The sequence below is a fragment of the Canis lupus genome, chromosome 20 (assembly GCF_048164855.1).
Source record: "Canis lupus baileyi chromosome 20, mCanLup2.hap1, whole genome shotgun sequence".
Taxonomy (NCBI): Eukaryota; Metazoa; Chordata; class Mammalia; order Carnivora; family Canidae; genus Canis; species Canis lupus.
The window spans coordinates 4,512,722-4,527,454 of NC_132857.1; the positions used below are offsets into that span (position 1 = coordinate 4,512,722).

At 35.9% G+C, this 14,733-nt stretch overlaps 1 protein-coding gene across 1 annotated transcript in view; it reads left to right on the forward strand.

The window, feature by feature from the left end:
- Positions 1-14,733, forward strand: part of MAML3 (mastermind like transcriptional coactivator 3) — a 472,489-nt gene that overhangs the window by 38,830 nt on the left and 418,926 nt on the right. The window contains exon 4 of the mRNA XM_072788292.1: positions 11,743-11,805. The gene's annotated coding sequence lies outside the window, so the exon portion shown is untranslated. The remainder of the gene's footprint in view (positions 1-11,742; positions 11,806-14,733) is intronic.

Sequence of the window (14,733 nt, forward strand, 5' to 3'; positions counted from 1 at the left end):
GATAAAACCAACAAGATTTAATGATGGGTTGGACGTGAGGTGGAGGAAAGACAGCAGTTAAAGATGACCGTACATATCTGGCCTGAGCAACTGGTGAAACGGTGTTGCCTTTGCAGAGTAAGAAAGGTTCTAACGAGGAAAAGTTTGAATGTTGGTGGGGGAAGAAGGGAAACCAAGAGCTCTGCTTTGGACAAGTTAGGTTTGAGATAGTTATTTTACATTCAGTGAAGATGTCAATGCAGGGAGGGGTTGGAGCTGGATATGCCTTTGGATGTTATCAGTGCACGTGTAGTGTTTAAGGTCACTCAGGATGGCAAGTATAAAGAGAGGAGGGAAAACAAAGAGGATGGAAGGCTGAACTCCAGGGAACTTAAACATTTACATATCAGAAAGATATGGCGGCACCAACAAATAAGATTGACAGTGGATGACCGCTGATCTAGGTGGAAAAACCGGGGGAGTATAGTCATAGTGGCCAAAAGAAGAAACTATTGCAAGAAAGAAAGAGAGACCCTCGGTGTCAAAAGCTGCTAAGAGACTAAAATAACCAATTTCCATTAAATTTGGCAGTGAAGTGGTGAAAGTCTTCACCATGGTCTGATTTAGTTGGGTTGAGGATAAAATATTAGGTGAAGAAGTGGAAGCAGTGAGTCTAGAAATAAGATTTAAGGAATTCCCTTCTATTAATAATTTTTGAAAGTTTTTTAAAACCTTAAAATTTTATTTTATCCCAACATATATTTTTGCATTTGTTGAGAATGATTTTTCTCTTACAATCTGACGATGCTGATAAGCCTTTACTTATTGTATGATGTTGAAACATCCTTGCATGATGGGAAAACTCCATTTAATTATAATGTATCATTTATATAGATACATACAGATAAGTATGTTGAATTCATTTTCTTAGGAATTTCCTATCATGTTCATAAAAAAGATATGATTGTTTTATGATTTTCCTTTCCTTATGCTATCCTTCTCTAGCTTTAGTTCAAAGTAACACTTGCTTCATAAAATAAATGGGGTAACTTTTCCATCTTTAAGCTATCTAACTTACATAATACTAGGATATCTGCTTAATTCTTATAAAACTTTCTGTGTCCAGGGTCTTTGGAGATTAGGAGGTTAGGAGGGTATAGAAAATATTTGACTTGCAGACCTCATTGTTTTAATGGTTACTGGTTTACTGTTATTTTGTTATTTTGTTTTTTTTCTAGAGTTAATTTTAGGAGGTCAGTCTTTTCTTATTTGCTCTCAGATCTTTTCTTTGCTTTCCTGCTGCAAACTACATTTCTGAGAGTTCCTATCCAATTAGCTAGTTTGGGTCAATATTAAGCATTGGCAGAAGACTGGTGGGTAGGAGGAAGGGAGAAGCCTACCCATTTTGCCTGTCTCCTCTTGGTCTCAAGTGGTGGCTGTCTCTTCTGGAGCTCAAGCTTCCATGGTCTGTTCCCTTTCAGCCCCTGCCACAAATCCAGCTCCCATCACTGACCTCATTCATACAGTGCATTAGTGCCAGTTTCCCCCTTGATCCCTCCAGCCCTAGTGGTGGTAACAGTTTCCTGATAGTACTAATCTTAGGGTTGTCTCACCACCTGATGTTTCACTTTGAAGTTCTCCTATTGTAGCAAATCTCCTGTATTAAATTCTCTCATCAGACTACCTGGAGAGGCTTTGCTTTCATGACGTGGACCATGATTGACCTGGATAGTTTATATTTTTCTGAAAAATCGTGTACTTCATTTGGGTTTTCCAGATTATTGACATACATATGAAAAATCATTGGTTTAATATTTAAGATACTAAGAATCTCTACCCCATCCATAGTTATGTCCTCTTTTTCATTCCCAATATTGTTTATTTGTGCCCCCCTCTCCCCCGCCATCTCTCCCTATCTCTCTCTCATTCTGTCCCTCTGTCACGTGTGCACACATACACACTTACTCAAGTCTTGCTAAAGAGCAGACTGCCCCAGAAAATATATCCAAATGGAGGGGGGCACTATACTGTGTATACTGAATTAATGTACAAAAATTATCACTGGAAAGATGAGAAATAAAATAATATTGGTTGTTTTTCAGAGGGAAATTGGATGGTTGTTTAAAAGACATGAAAAGAAAGCTTTTAATTAAAAACATAGCAGTTCATACATTTTGAATTTTGAACCATGTGAATGATCCCCCAATTCAAAGAATTAGATTTAAATAGTTTAAAAGAGCAGATTTTGGGTTTTCTTGCTTTCTCTTATTTCTTTATTTTCTATTTTGTTAATTTCAGCTTTATTATTATTATTTCCTACCTTTCACTCTATCCAGGTTTATGCTTGTTATTCTGGCTCAATTATTTTCAGTGTTCTTATCTTCTTAATAACTGAATTTAAGGCTAAATTTATCTTTAAGTACCATTTTAGCCTATCTCAGTTTTTGACAGGTGGCAATTTCATAGTGTTTATTTCTAAATATTTTATTATTTCCACTATGATTTCCTACATAATCATTGGATATTTAAATGTATCTTTAATATTCCAAACATATGTGCTTTTCAGATTTTCCTTTTCCTGTTTGTTTCTAATTTAAATGTACCATGACCAGAGACTGTGGTCTAGATGGCAACTTTACTTTAAAACTTATAACCTCAGGCAGCCCCAGTGGCTTAGCAGTTTAGCGCTGCCTTCAGCCCAGGGTGTGATCCTGGAGACCCGGGATCGAGTCCCACGTCAGGCTCCCAGCATGGAGCCTGCTTCTCTCTCTCTGTATCTCAAATAAATAAATAAATAAATAAATAAATAAATAAATAAACAAACTTATAACTTCGCTTGTACAGTTCATTTTGTACAAGTTCCACCAGTGCTTGATTAAAGTGTACTTTCTATTACTTGGATGTGGGATGTGTGTGTGTGCACCCATATTAGCTCAAACTTGGTAACTCTATTGTTCAAAATTTTATTTCCTTGTAATTTTCTTCTGATTAATTAGTTTTGATATAAGTATGTTAGAATACACACCATATTTTGCAAAATTGCCTTTATAATTATCAGTCTTTCTTTGCTGATGTCAAGATTATGTTGTTATTTGCAGAGAAGTTGATGAAAATTATGTATTCTTGGTGGATTGGTACTTATGTAGTATATCATTTTTATCATTATTAATGCTTATATTCTAGTTTTTCTAATATTAAAAAAAATCTCTAACATCTGGTGTGTATGTGTGTATTTACCTGGCATATCTAGTTCTATTCTTTGTTTTCAAATTTTCAGAATCTTTTTAAGCTTTGTATTTTGAACCAAGCACAGAACTTAACTTTTTAAAAATACAATATGTTGAATGAAAGAAATAAAAAAAGTCTATTTTCAGATAACATGATTGTATAGCTAGAAAATCCAAAGGAATCTATTTACCACCACCACCACCACCACCACCACCAACAACAACAACAACAAAACCTCCTCATAAGTGAGTTCAGCAAGTAAAAGGACATAAGATCAACATGCCCATATCAATTGCATTTCTATATATTAACAGCAAACCAGTAGAAATTGAATTTTTTAAAAACAGAATACTATCTACAAATGTTCCAAAGAATATAAATATTTAAGTATAAATCCAATAAAAATGTATAGAATCTGTGTGATAAAAATACAAAAAGATGATCTGAATAAATGAAGAGATATACTGTGTTCATGGATTGAAAGGCTCAACACAATACAGATGTCAATTTTGCCAAGTTTAAAGTGATTCCTATAAGAATACCCGCAAAATTTTTTGTAGACATAATTAAGATTACCTAAAACTTCTGTGAAATAAAAAAGGAACTAGAATAGCTAAAACAATTCTGGGGAGTGGAAAAAAGAAGAAAGTAGGAGTAATTAGCTTACCCAATTTCAAGACTTATATGGCTACAGTAATCAAACCTGTATGTGATGAGTGGAGGGATAGACACGTAGATCCATGAGACAGAATAGAGAAACCTTAAAGAAATCCACAAAAATAGACTCAACTTATTGTTGAAAAAGGTGCAAAAACTTGAATCTATAAAGGGAGAAGCTGTTAATTTGGACTTCATCAAAATTAAAAACTTTTGCACTGGGAAGGGCTCTTAAGAGGATGAAAAGACAAATTCCAACCTGGAGAAAATATTTGCAAAACATATATCTGACAAATGACTTGTATCTAGAAAATATAAAGAATTCTAAGTAGAACAGTAAATAAACAAATAATAAAATTAGGAAATGGGCCAAAGACATGCCCACACACTTCACCAAACAGAACATATAGATGGCAAGTAAGCACATAAAATGATAGGCAACTTCATTATTCCTTAGGGAAATGTACATTAAAATGACAAGATATCACTACATACCTACCTGAATGGATTAAATTAAAAATAATGACAACATAAAATGCTGCAAGAATGCAGAGAAACTGGATCGCTCATACATTGCTTGTAGGAATGTTAAATAGTACATCCACTCAGGAAAATTGTTTGGCATTTAAAAAAATTGAACATGTACTTATCATATGATTTAGCGACTTGAATGAATGGAAACTTATGTTCATACAGAAACTTGTACATGAATGTTAATAGCAGTGTTATTCATAATTGCCCCAAATTGGAGACTATCCAATTGTCCTTCAAAGACTGAATGGATAAATTGTGGTATATCTATGCCAAGGAAGAATACTCACCAAGAAAAGGAAAGAAATTTTGACAAACATAATAACCTGGATGAAACCCAAGAGAATAACGATGGATAAGAAAAAAAAGGTTCCATACTGAATGATTCCATTTATACAACACTGTTGAAACAACAAAATTAAAGAGATAGAGAAAAGATTAGTGGTTGCCAGGGGTTAGGGATGGGTGGGAGAGGAAGTGGGTGTGGCTTTAAAGGGGTAGCAGGAGGGAGCCCTAGATAATGAAACAGTTTTCCATGTTGATTGTGGTGGTAGCTGCAGCTCTCAATGTGCAGGCAATTTTTCCGGAAATCTTTTGCACTTTGTAATCAAAAAAGCAAAATAATGACAACCTGAAAACAGAGAATGTTGTTACTACTACAAAGTACATTTTCCACACAAGATGCAGAAATCTGTGTTCTTGGAGTTAATCATCACATGGAATCTAAGGTTCTCATCAATGAGAATTACATTTTAATTTCATATTCATACAGCACATGGACAATTAAAGTTATTCTTTCTAGCTCAGTGTGTTAAATACCGGATGCCATCTGCATTAATATATTAAAAAATTCATTCAACTTTGAAGAAGTACGTAGACATTTGGCCTTTTAACAACAAGATTTCATATACTGTTGTTTAGAAAATCATTCTGGAAAGCAATCCTATCTAAAAATTTAGGTGAAAGAAAGTTTAAAGACTGCTACAAGTTTTCCCTTTGACATAGTCTAGAGTACAATTAGGAAAAGCTCTATTCTAAAATAATTGCTCTCTAATTAAAGAAACAGTTGGAAAGGATTTCTTACTTTAAGTCCTTTCCTGAAATATAAGTTTTTATAAATATCCATCTGTCAGGTTTTAATTTCCCTTATCATTATGGTTATGTAAACACAAGTCTCAATTTTAAATATGGGTTTTTAAATTAGAAATGCAAGATACATCCCTTGAATGTTCTCAATGTATCATTGACTAAAATAATACTAATCTGTAGGAGGCAGATAGGAAACTTGGATAATAAGTTTTCTTGGCTAATTTTTAAAAATACAGTAGATTAGTAAGTTCCTTTGGTATGCAAATTTCATTTCACAATCATTTATTATGATTAGTGATATATTTGAATATGTCTTTACTACTGTCTTTTTGTTTCTTTTTACCATTCTTTTCCTTATCATAATTTTCCTTCTTTTCTTGCTTTCTGCTGAGTTGATAAATGCCTTTATTCCATTTTTAATTTTCTTTGCTGATCCTGAAGCTATAAATTACCATTCTATCCTTGTAGTTACCCTTATATTTTTAACCTATGTAACTATAAGTTTTTATAGAAAGTTTTAAATTATTATTTATTACCATTCTCCTAAACACATTGAGAGTCTTAGCATGATTTAGACATAGAACTCTTGATATTATTATTATATAGAGTTTTAGTTTTTTCTTTTTTTAATCACAAAAGGTTTATTATTATAGTCAATGGTTAATTAAAACATACCCACTTATTTTCTCAACTTCTTTGCTTATAATTATTTCTTTCTCCAATGTCTCCCTAGCCTGCCTGATTCAAATCCTGATTCTTACTAGCTATAGGATTTTAATCTTTCTGTATCTCAGTTTCCTCATTGTGAAATGAGCTTTTAAAATATATATCTACCTCATAGGGTTATTGTGTGGATTAAAAGTAGCTGGTGTATGAAAAGTGTTAGCTATTGTTATAATATTATTATTAGGCTCATTTCTTTATTTTCAAGTTAATTCTGCAGTGGGTCTATGAGGCATAAACTTTCTATGAGTGAAGTATCTATTTTGTCATTCTTTTGCATGATAGATTAGGTCCAGTGTGAGAATTTAGCTAGATAGGAAATTATTTTCCTTTGATGATTTGAATCGTTATTTCATCTATCAATGCTGATAAGGAGATTGCTGCCTGCCTAATTATCCTTTTTTATAGGTAACATGTCTTTTTTCTCTGGTAGCTTTTAGGATTGTCCTATTTGCCCTTGATGTTTTACAGGTTCGCTACAATGTGAACCATTTATTTTTCTTTATGTTGCTTAGAATTTGTTGTGAACTTTTAGTTCAAGGATAGGTGTTCAATTGTGGAAAATTCTCAACCATTGCCTCTCCAAATATTGTTTCTCTGTCTTTCTCTTTCATCTGTTTTTTCCCTGGAACTCCTATAGATTTATTTTGGAGACTCTCCATCTATTATTCATGACTCAACTTCTCTTTCATAGTTTTTGTCTTCTTATGCTGCATTTGGTGTGAATTCCCCAGCACTATTTCCAATTCTATCCTTGGTTGACTTCAGTCTTGACTTTATCCCATCTATTAAGATTTTTAATTTTAAAGGATGTATATTTTTCTAAAATTTCTAATCAGTTCTTTTTCATATCTTCTTATACTTAAGGATGTTCATTTTTAATTGATTCCTATAGCTACTCAACTATGTAAGTATCCAGTCATGTGTGGAGGTAAGGAAAATTCAGGACTGTGGCCAGTTAAATATTCAAGAGGGTAATGTCTTACATTTATTCTACCTTATTTAGTTATAATTTTCATAAGTTGAGTGCCTATTTTATGTAAAAATAATTCATTTGCAGTGATGAAGATTTTTTAAAATGTCTTATCTTCTGTTTAGCACCCTACTTCATCAAGCTCAGGGAATCAACCATCTATCTGCATCAAATATAGTCACACTGCAACACACATTCCAAGAAAAATCACACTGAGGTAACAGACATGCAAAAATATAGTCACTTATTCCTTCTCAGGCAGTGCAACAGATCCAGGTTAATTTGCTTGGCTCATGGAGGACGGTAATTAAGAACTCAATGGAGATTACAGAGTCCAAGATAGCAGAAGAGTAGGAGCACTTAGTTTTGTCTGGTCCCAGGAATTTAGCCTAGATAGTTATCAAATCATTCTGAACACCTGCGAACTCAACCAGAGATCTAAGAAAAGAATAGCTGCCACTCTACAAATAGAAAAGCGATGACTTTCTGTAGGAATGATAAGACAGAAAAATTCACCTCAAAAAAGAGAACAAGAGGCAGTGCTTGTTGCCATTATATCCTAATCAGTATGGATATAAGTAAGATATCAGAACTAGAGTTCAGAATAACAATTATAAAGATACTAGCTGGGCTTGAAAAAAGCATAAAAGACACTAGAAAATCCCTTTCTGGAGAAATAAAAGAACTAAAGTCTAATCAAATAAAAATAAAAAAGACTATGAATAAGATGCAATAAAAATGGAGGCTCTAACTGCTGGATAAATGAAGCAGAAGAGAGAATTAGTGATATAGAAGACAAAATGATGGAGAATAAAGAAGCTGAGAAAAAGAGATAAACAACTAGATTATAGATATAAACTATAATCTAGATATAAACTAGATTATAAACTAGATTATGAGGGGAGAATTCAAGAAAGAAGTGTTATTATAAAGTGAAACAGTATTAGAATAGTTGAGATCCTAGAAGAAGAGGAAGAAGAGAGAGAAGGGCAGGAGGTACACTGCCCTCTACACTCTAGAAGAGAATTTCCCTAATCTGGGGAAGGAAGCAGGCAATGAAGTCCAAGAGGCACAGAATACACATTCTTCTTGAGTCCACATGGAACATTCTCTGGAATAGATCACATACTGGGTCCCAAATAAGGTCTCAACCAGTACCAAAAGATTGGGATCACTCCCTGCATATTTTTAGACCACAATGCTTTGAAGCTGGAATTCAATCATAAGAGGAAATTTGGAAGGAACTCAAACACTTGGAGGCTAAAGAGCATCCTACTAAAGAATGAATGGGTCAACCAGGAAATTAAAGAAGAATTAAAAAAATTTCATGGAAACAAATGAAAATGAAAATACAACTGTTCAAAACTTTTGGGATGCAGCAAAGGTGGTCCTAACAGGAACGTATACAAGCCTTTCTCAAGAAACAAGAAAGTTCTCAAATATACAACTTAACCTTACACCTAAAGGAGCTAGGGAAAGAACAGCAAATAAAGCCTAAATCCAGCAGGAGAAGAGAATTAATAAAGACTAAAGTAGAAACCAATGAAATAGAAACCCAAAGAACAGTAGAACAGATCAATGAAACTAGGAGCTGGTTCTTTGAAAGAATTAATAAGATTGATAAACCCCTGGCCAGACTTATCAAAACAAAAAGAGAGAGGACCCAAATAAATAAAATCATAAATGAAAGACAAGAGATCGCAACCGACACTGAAGAAACACAATTATAAGAACATATTATGAGCAACTATATGCAACAAATTAGATGATCTGGAAGAAACGGGTGCATTCCTAGAGACGTATAAACTACCAAAACTGAAACAGAAAACCTGAACAGACCCATAACCAGCAAGGAAATTGAAGAATTAATACTTATTCTTCTGAAGCTCTTTCAAAAAATAAAAGTGGAAGGAAAGCTTCCAAAACTAATTCTATGAGGTCAGCATTACCTTGATCCCAAAACTAAAGACCCCACCAAAGAGGAGAATTACAGACCAATATCCCTAATGAACATGGATGCAAAAATTCTCACCAAGATACTAGCCAATAGGATACAACAGTACATTAAAAGGATTATTCACCACGACCAACTGGGATTTATTCCTGGGCTGCAAGGGTGGTTCAACATCTGCAACTCAATCAACATGATATACTACATGAATAAAAAGACAAGAATTATATGATCCTCCCAATAGATACAGAAAAAGCACTTGACAAAGTACAGCATCCTTTCTTTTTTTTTTAATTTTTATTTATTTATGATAGTCACAGAGAGAGAGAGAGGCAGAGACACAGGCAGAGGGAGAAGCAGGCTCCATGCACCGGGAGCCCGATGTGGGATTCGATCCCGGGTCTCCAGGATCGCGCCCTGGGCCAAAGGCAGGCGCTAAACCGCTGCGCCACCCAGGGCATCCTTTCTTGATTAAAATTTTTCACAGTGTAGGGATAGAGGGAACATATCTCAATATCATAAAAGCCATCTATAAAAAGCCCACAGCGAATATCATTGTCAATGGGGAAAAACAGCTTTTCCCCTAAGGTCAAGAACATGACAGGGGCATTCACGCTCAACCACTGTTGTTCAACGTAGTACTAGAAGTCGTAGCCTCAGCAGTCAGACAATAAAAAGAAATAAAAGGCATCTGAATTGGCAAAGAAGTAAAATCTCACTCTTCACAGATGACATGATACTCTTTGTGGAAAACTCAAAAGACTCCACCCCGAAATTGCTAGAACTCATACAGGAATTCGGCGATGTGGCAGGATATAAAATCAATACACAGAAATCAGTTGCATTTCTATACACAAAAATAGACTCAAAATGGATGAAAAACCTACATGTGAGACAGGAATCCATCAAAATCCTAGAGAAGAACACAGGCAGCAACCTCTGTGACCATGGCCACAGCAACTTTTGCATGATCTGTCTCCAAAGGCAAGGGAAACAAAGGCAAAAATTAACTTTTGAGACTTATCAAAATAAAAAGCTTTTAGACAGCAAAGCAAACAGTCGATAAAACCAAAATACAGCCTACAGAATGGGAGAAGACACTTGCAATAATCTTTTCAGATAAAGGGCTGGTATCCAAAACCTATAAAAAACTTATCAAACTCAACACTCCCCCCCAAAAAAAAAATCCAATCAAGAAATGAGCAGAAGACATGAACAGACATTTCTCCAAAGACATACATATGGCCAACAGACACATGAAAAAATACTCAACATCACTCAGCATCAGGGAAATGCAAATCAAAACCACAATGAGATATCACCTCACACCTGTCAGAATGGCTAAAATTAATGTCAGGAAATGACAGATGTTGGCAAGGATGCAGAGAAAGAGGAACCCTCTCAACACTGTTGGTGAGAATGCACGCTGGTGCGGCCACTCTGGAAAATAGTACGGAGGTTCCTCAAGAAGTTGAAAATAGAGCTGCCCTACCAGCGACCAATTGTACTACAAGGGATTTACCCCAAAAATACAAATGTAGTGACCTGAAGGGGCACCTGCACCCCAATGTTTATAACAGCAATGTCCACAATAGCCAAATTATGGAAAGAGCCCAGTTGTCCATCGACAGATGAATGGATAAAGAAGATGTGGTACATGTATACAATAGAATACTACTCAGCCATGAAAAAAAAATGGCTTGCCATTTGCAACAATGTGGATGGAACTAGAGGGTATTATGTAAAGTGAAATAAGTCAATCAGAGAAGGACAATTATCATATGGTCTCATTCATATGTGGTATTTAAGAAATAAAACAGGATTATAGGGGAAGAAGAAAAAATAAAACAAGATGGAATTAGAAAGGAAGAGAAACCATTAAGAGACTCTTAATCATAGGAAACAAAACAGCGTGTTGGGGAGGAAGGGGGTTGCAGGATTGGGTAACTGGGTAACAGAGTCATTAAGGAGGGCACATGATGTAATGAGCATGGGGTGTTATACAGGACTGACGAATCACTGACCTCTACCTCTGAAACTAATAATACACTGTATGTTAATTATTAGAATTTAAATTAAAAAATTTAAAAATAAATTTAAAAAATATATATACATATGAGATTACAGTAAAAAATGGTAAGACTTTTATTTTTTAAAGATTTTATTTATTTATTCATGAGAGACACACAGAGAGAGGCAGAGACACAAGCAGAGGGAGAAGCAGGCTCCCTGTGGGGAGTCCCATGTGGGACTTGATCCTGGGACCCTGGTATCATACCCTGAGCCAAAGGCAGATGCGCAACCACTAAGCCACCAGGGTGCCCCAAGATAAGACTTTTAAATTAAGTAATGACATTAATAATCCTACTTTATGAAAATGGGTTATGTGATAGATGTTATATCAACTAAAAAATGTTTACATTTTTAAAGTAAATGAATTTGAGGGCTCTTTTATTTAAAAGTTTACTAGAGAAAATATGTCTATTTATTCAAAATTCTATGAATAAATGATTCATTGCAATATTAAAAAGAAACAGAAAAGAGCTCAATGGATTCAGAATACTACTGGCTTAGCCACAGCTCTAACAAGCTGTCTCCAACCTCCCTTCAGAAAACACCTCAGACTCATTCTTCTGTGCAAGGAGCCCGACTTGCAGAGTCCAAAGGAATGCTGGTAAGCATTTTCCTCACCAGGAGGATGTTAGCACCAGAACATTTACTCAGTGATCCCTTTCAATCTGCAAAATATATAGCCAATTGTCCTGGAGGAGCTCTTTTGTTTTCAAAGGGTGAAATGGTTTTAAGCTAGGACATTTTGTTAATTCTGTTTCATTGGGAGCTCAGACTCAATGTGTCCCTTTTATCTCAAAGGCTCCCAAAGTCCTCAAAAAGTTATGTGCCAGGCGATAACTTGTCATCTGAAGACCGGCCCCCTCTGAAGTGCGGGTCTGAACTGAGTCTCAAATCTAATATTGATTGTAACTCAAAAGCACCATGGGATTGGTTAGAGTCACTGCACAACCAACAAAGAAAGCCTTAGTTTCCAACTTTTTGTACACGGGATTAGGTCTATCAGCACTTGCACATTCAATAGGTTTTATTTTTTATTTATTTTTTCTTTTTTTTTCAATAGGTTTTAAATGCTCAATATTATTCACACATTTCTCAAGAAAATGTATGCAGCTATTATATATCTTTATGCTTGAAAATGTATGAATTTTATTCCTGTAGCCCTTATTACTGTCTTATTGTCTGCGGATTACAACTTGAAATGCAAGAGCCCCTGTGCTCCTCTGTTCCTTAATAGGTCCCTGTGTCCTCACGTTCGGTTCCATGGACCACGGGGGGATAGATTTCTTGATTAGCTTTATTTATGGGCAAGTGTAGAATCTTAGAGTTGGAGATGATATAGACAATACCTTTCTTTTTTAAAAAAAAAATTATTTATTTATTTATTTATTTATTTGAGGCAGCACGAGCAGCGGCAAAGGCAGAGGGAGAAGGGGAGAGATAATCCTCAAGCCGACTCCCCACTGAGTGTGGAGCCCAACTGGGGGCTTGATTGCAGGACACTGAGATAATGACCTGCGCTGAAATCCAGAGTCAGATATGCAACCAGCTAAGCCACCCAGGTGCCCCGGATAATTGTTTTCTGATACAGATAGGTAAACACCAAAATACCAATGAAGTCAAGATCAAACAGTTCATTGGTGTCAGGCCTAGGATTAGAATTTATGGTTTTAAGTTCCTGGTCTAATGTCCACGAAAGCAGAAGAGCCTGTAAATAAATATGAATATTTAGTCCATTCAGAAACCACCTGAGATATCCCTTATACTTTGTAATGAGTTTTTTAGTAGTATAAGAATTGTTACTTCTGACATGTTATAAGCAAAATCAACAATCTCATGGAACCATTATGAGGTACTTAAGAACTTGGTTTTGAGGGCTCTGCAAAGTAAAGGAAGATAGCCAAAGGAGCTCTCTGCAAATGGGCAGTTTTCCCAGATAACCCCAGAAGGAGAAAAGAATGAATGAATTAATGAATCAGAGTTCTTTTAATAGTCACATTATGATGTCTAACTGTGAGTGTAAGGCCCTATGACTTCATCACAAAATTTAGCATTCTGGTTGAAAATGTGGACTGAACGTGCACGCTTTTAAGACACTAAAATTTGAACAACATCTTGTCACTAACGAGAAACTGAGTCTAGTGGGAAAACTTAGGGAAACTTTAAATTCATCGTACATACAAAACCTTTTTAAAATCACAAGGATTTTACAGGTCCACTCTCACCATCACAGGTAGCATATTTCCGAATGCTTGGGGTGTATCGGGTAACCTCATTTTATCCCTCAAATAAACTAATTGTGCGGTAGATCTGATTATCAACATTGCCTCCATTTTATAGACAAACAGATTTAGACAAGTTATGTAACTTGCTGGGGATCATGTAACCAGGAGCAGCAGGGCTGGGATTTGTACCCAAGTCTGACTATACAGCTTAGCTCCAAGTCACTACGATATGTAAGCTCCACTTGATTCCAAATGGGGACGAAGGCTCATGAAAGGAGGTATTTCTATATGTCCAGTGCCCAGAACTGTGCCTGACACCTAATGGTGCTTGTAAATATTTGTTGAATACACACGTGAAGAAGTTTACAAGGGTAAAAAAGGACTGTGTGCCTCTTCAAATGGGCTGGTGATGCTCCTACCAACTTAACCATGTATGTGTAACCCGAAAAAGGTTTTCAAGCAAGCCTTTGCTGTTACCTTGTTAGTTTCTACCAAATTGCTTCAAAGCTGCCACAGTGTGAACTGCAGGGGAGTCCCCTGAGCTTTTCACTGTGTGTTTACTCTCTGCTGTGCTGTTTCGCTGTGAACTGGTGACATACTATATGGTGGGAAACTTTTTTTTTTTTTTTTTATCCTTGAAGAATACATTTAGGGGATAGTCTTTTTCATCCTTGCTTGCTTCTTCAGTGTCTCTTAATGCATTTGCAGGAAGTATGTTCTGAAGGGGAGACCCTGGCAGTTGAGTGTGGTCTCTGGAGCCTGGCCTGGGCCGGAATCCAGGTTCCACACCTTATCAGCACGTGACTTTAGTAAAGTCATTCCTGCCTCACTTTCTCATTCAGAAAATGCTCTGAGCCCCCGAGGACTGTTGTGAGAACTAAAGGAGTTAATTTATGTAAGAAGCATGGCATAGCGCCCGATATATAGTATGTGACCAATAACTGTTAACCGTAACCACATCGAAAGTATTTTGTTTCGTTCAATGTATAGAAAGAAATTTAATTAATCAGCAAACAGGTATTGAGTCGCCCTTGCATGCCGGCCTCTGCTCCATGTGCAGAGGATACCAAAGTAAGGCAGCCGTCTGCTTTCATGGGCTTCATGTTCTAGGAGGAGTCTCAGAGGATAAAATAAGATGCACTGTACATTGGCTGGTGAAACATGCCTCAAAGAAGAGTAAGAGGACGTAGGGAGGTGGAGAAGATTATTTCATACGAGGCGGCAGAGAAGGTCTGAGGGACACACTGGATAGCTAGGAAGAGTATTTCAACAGAGTGAAGTCCTGAAGAAGAAGAAGGAAGAAAGAA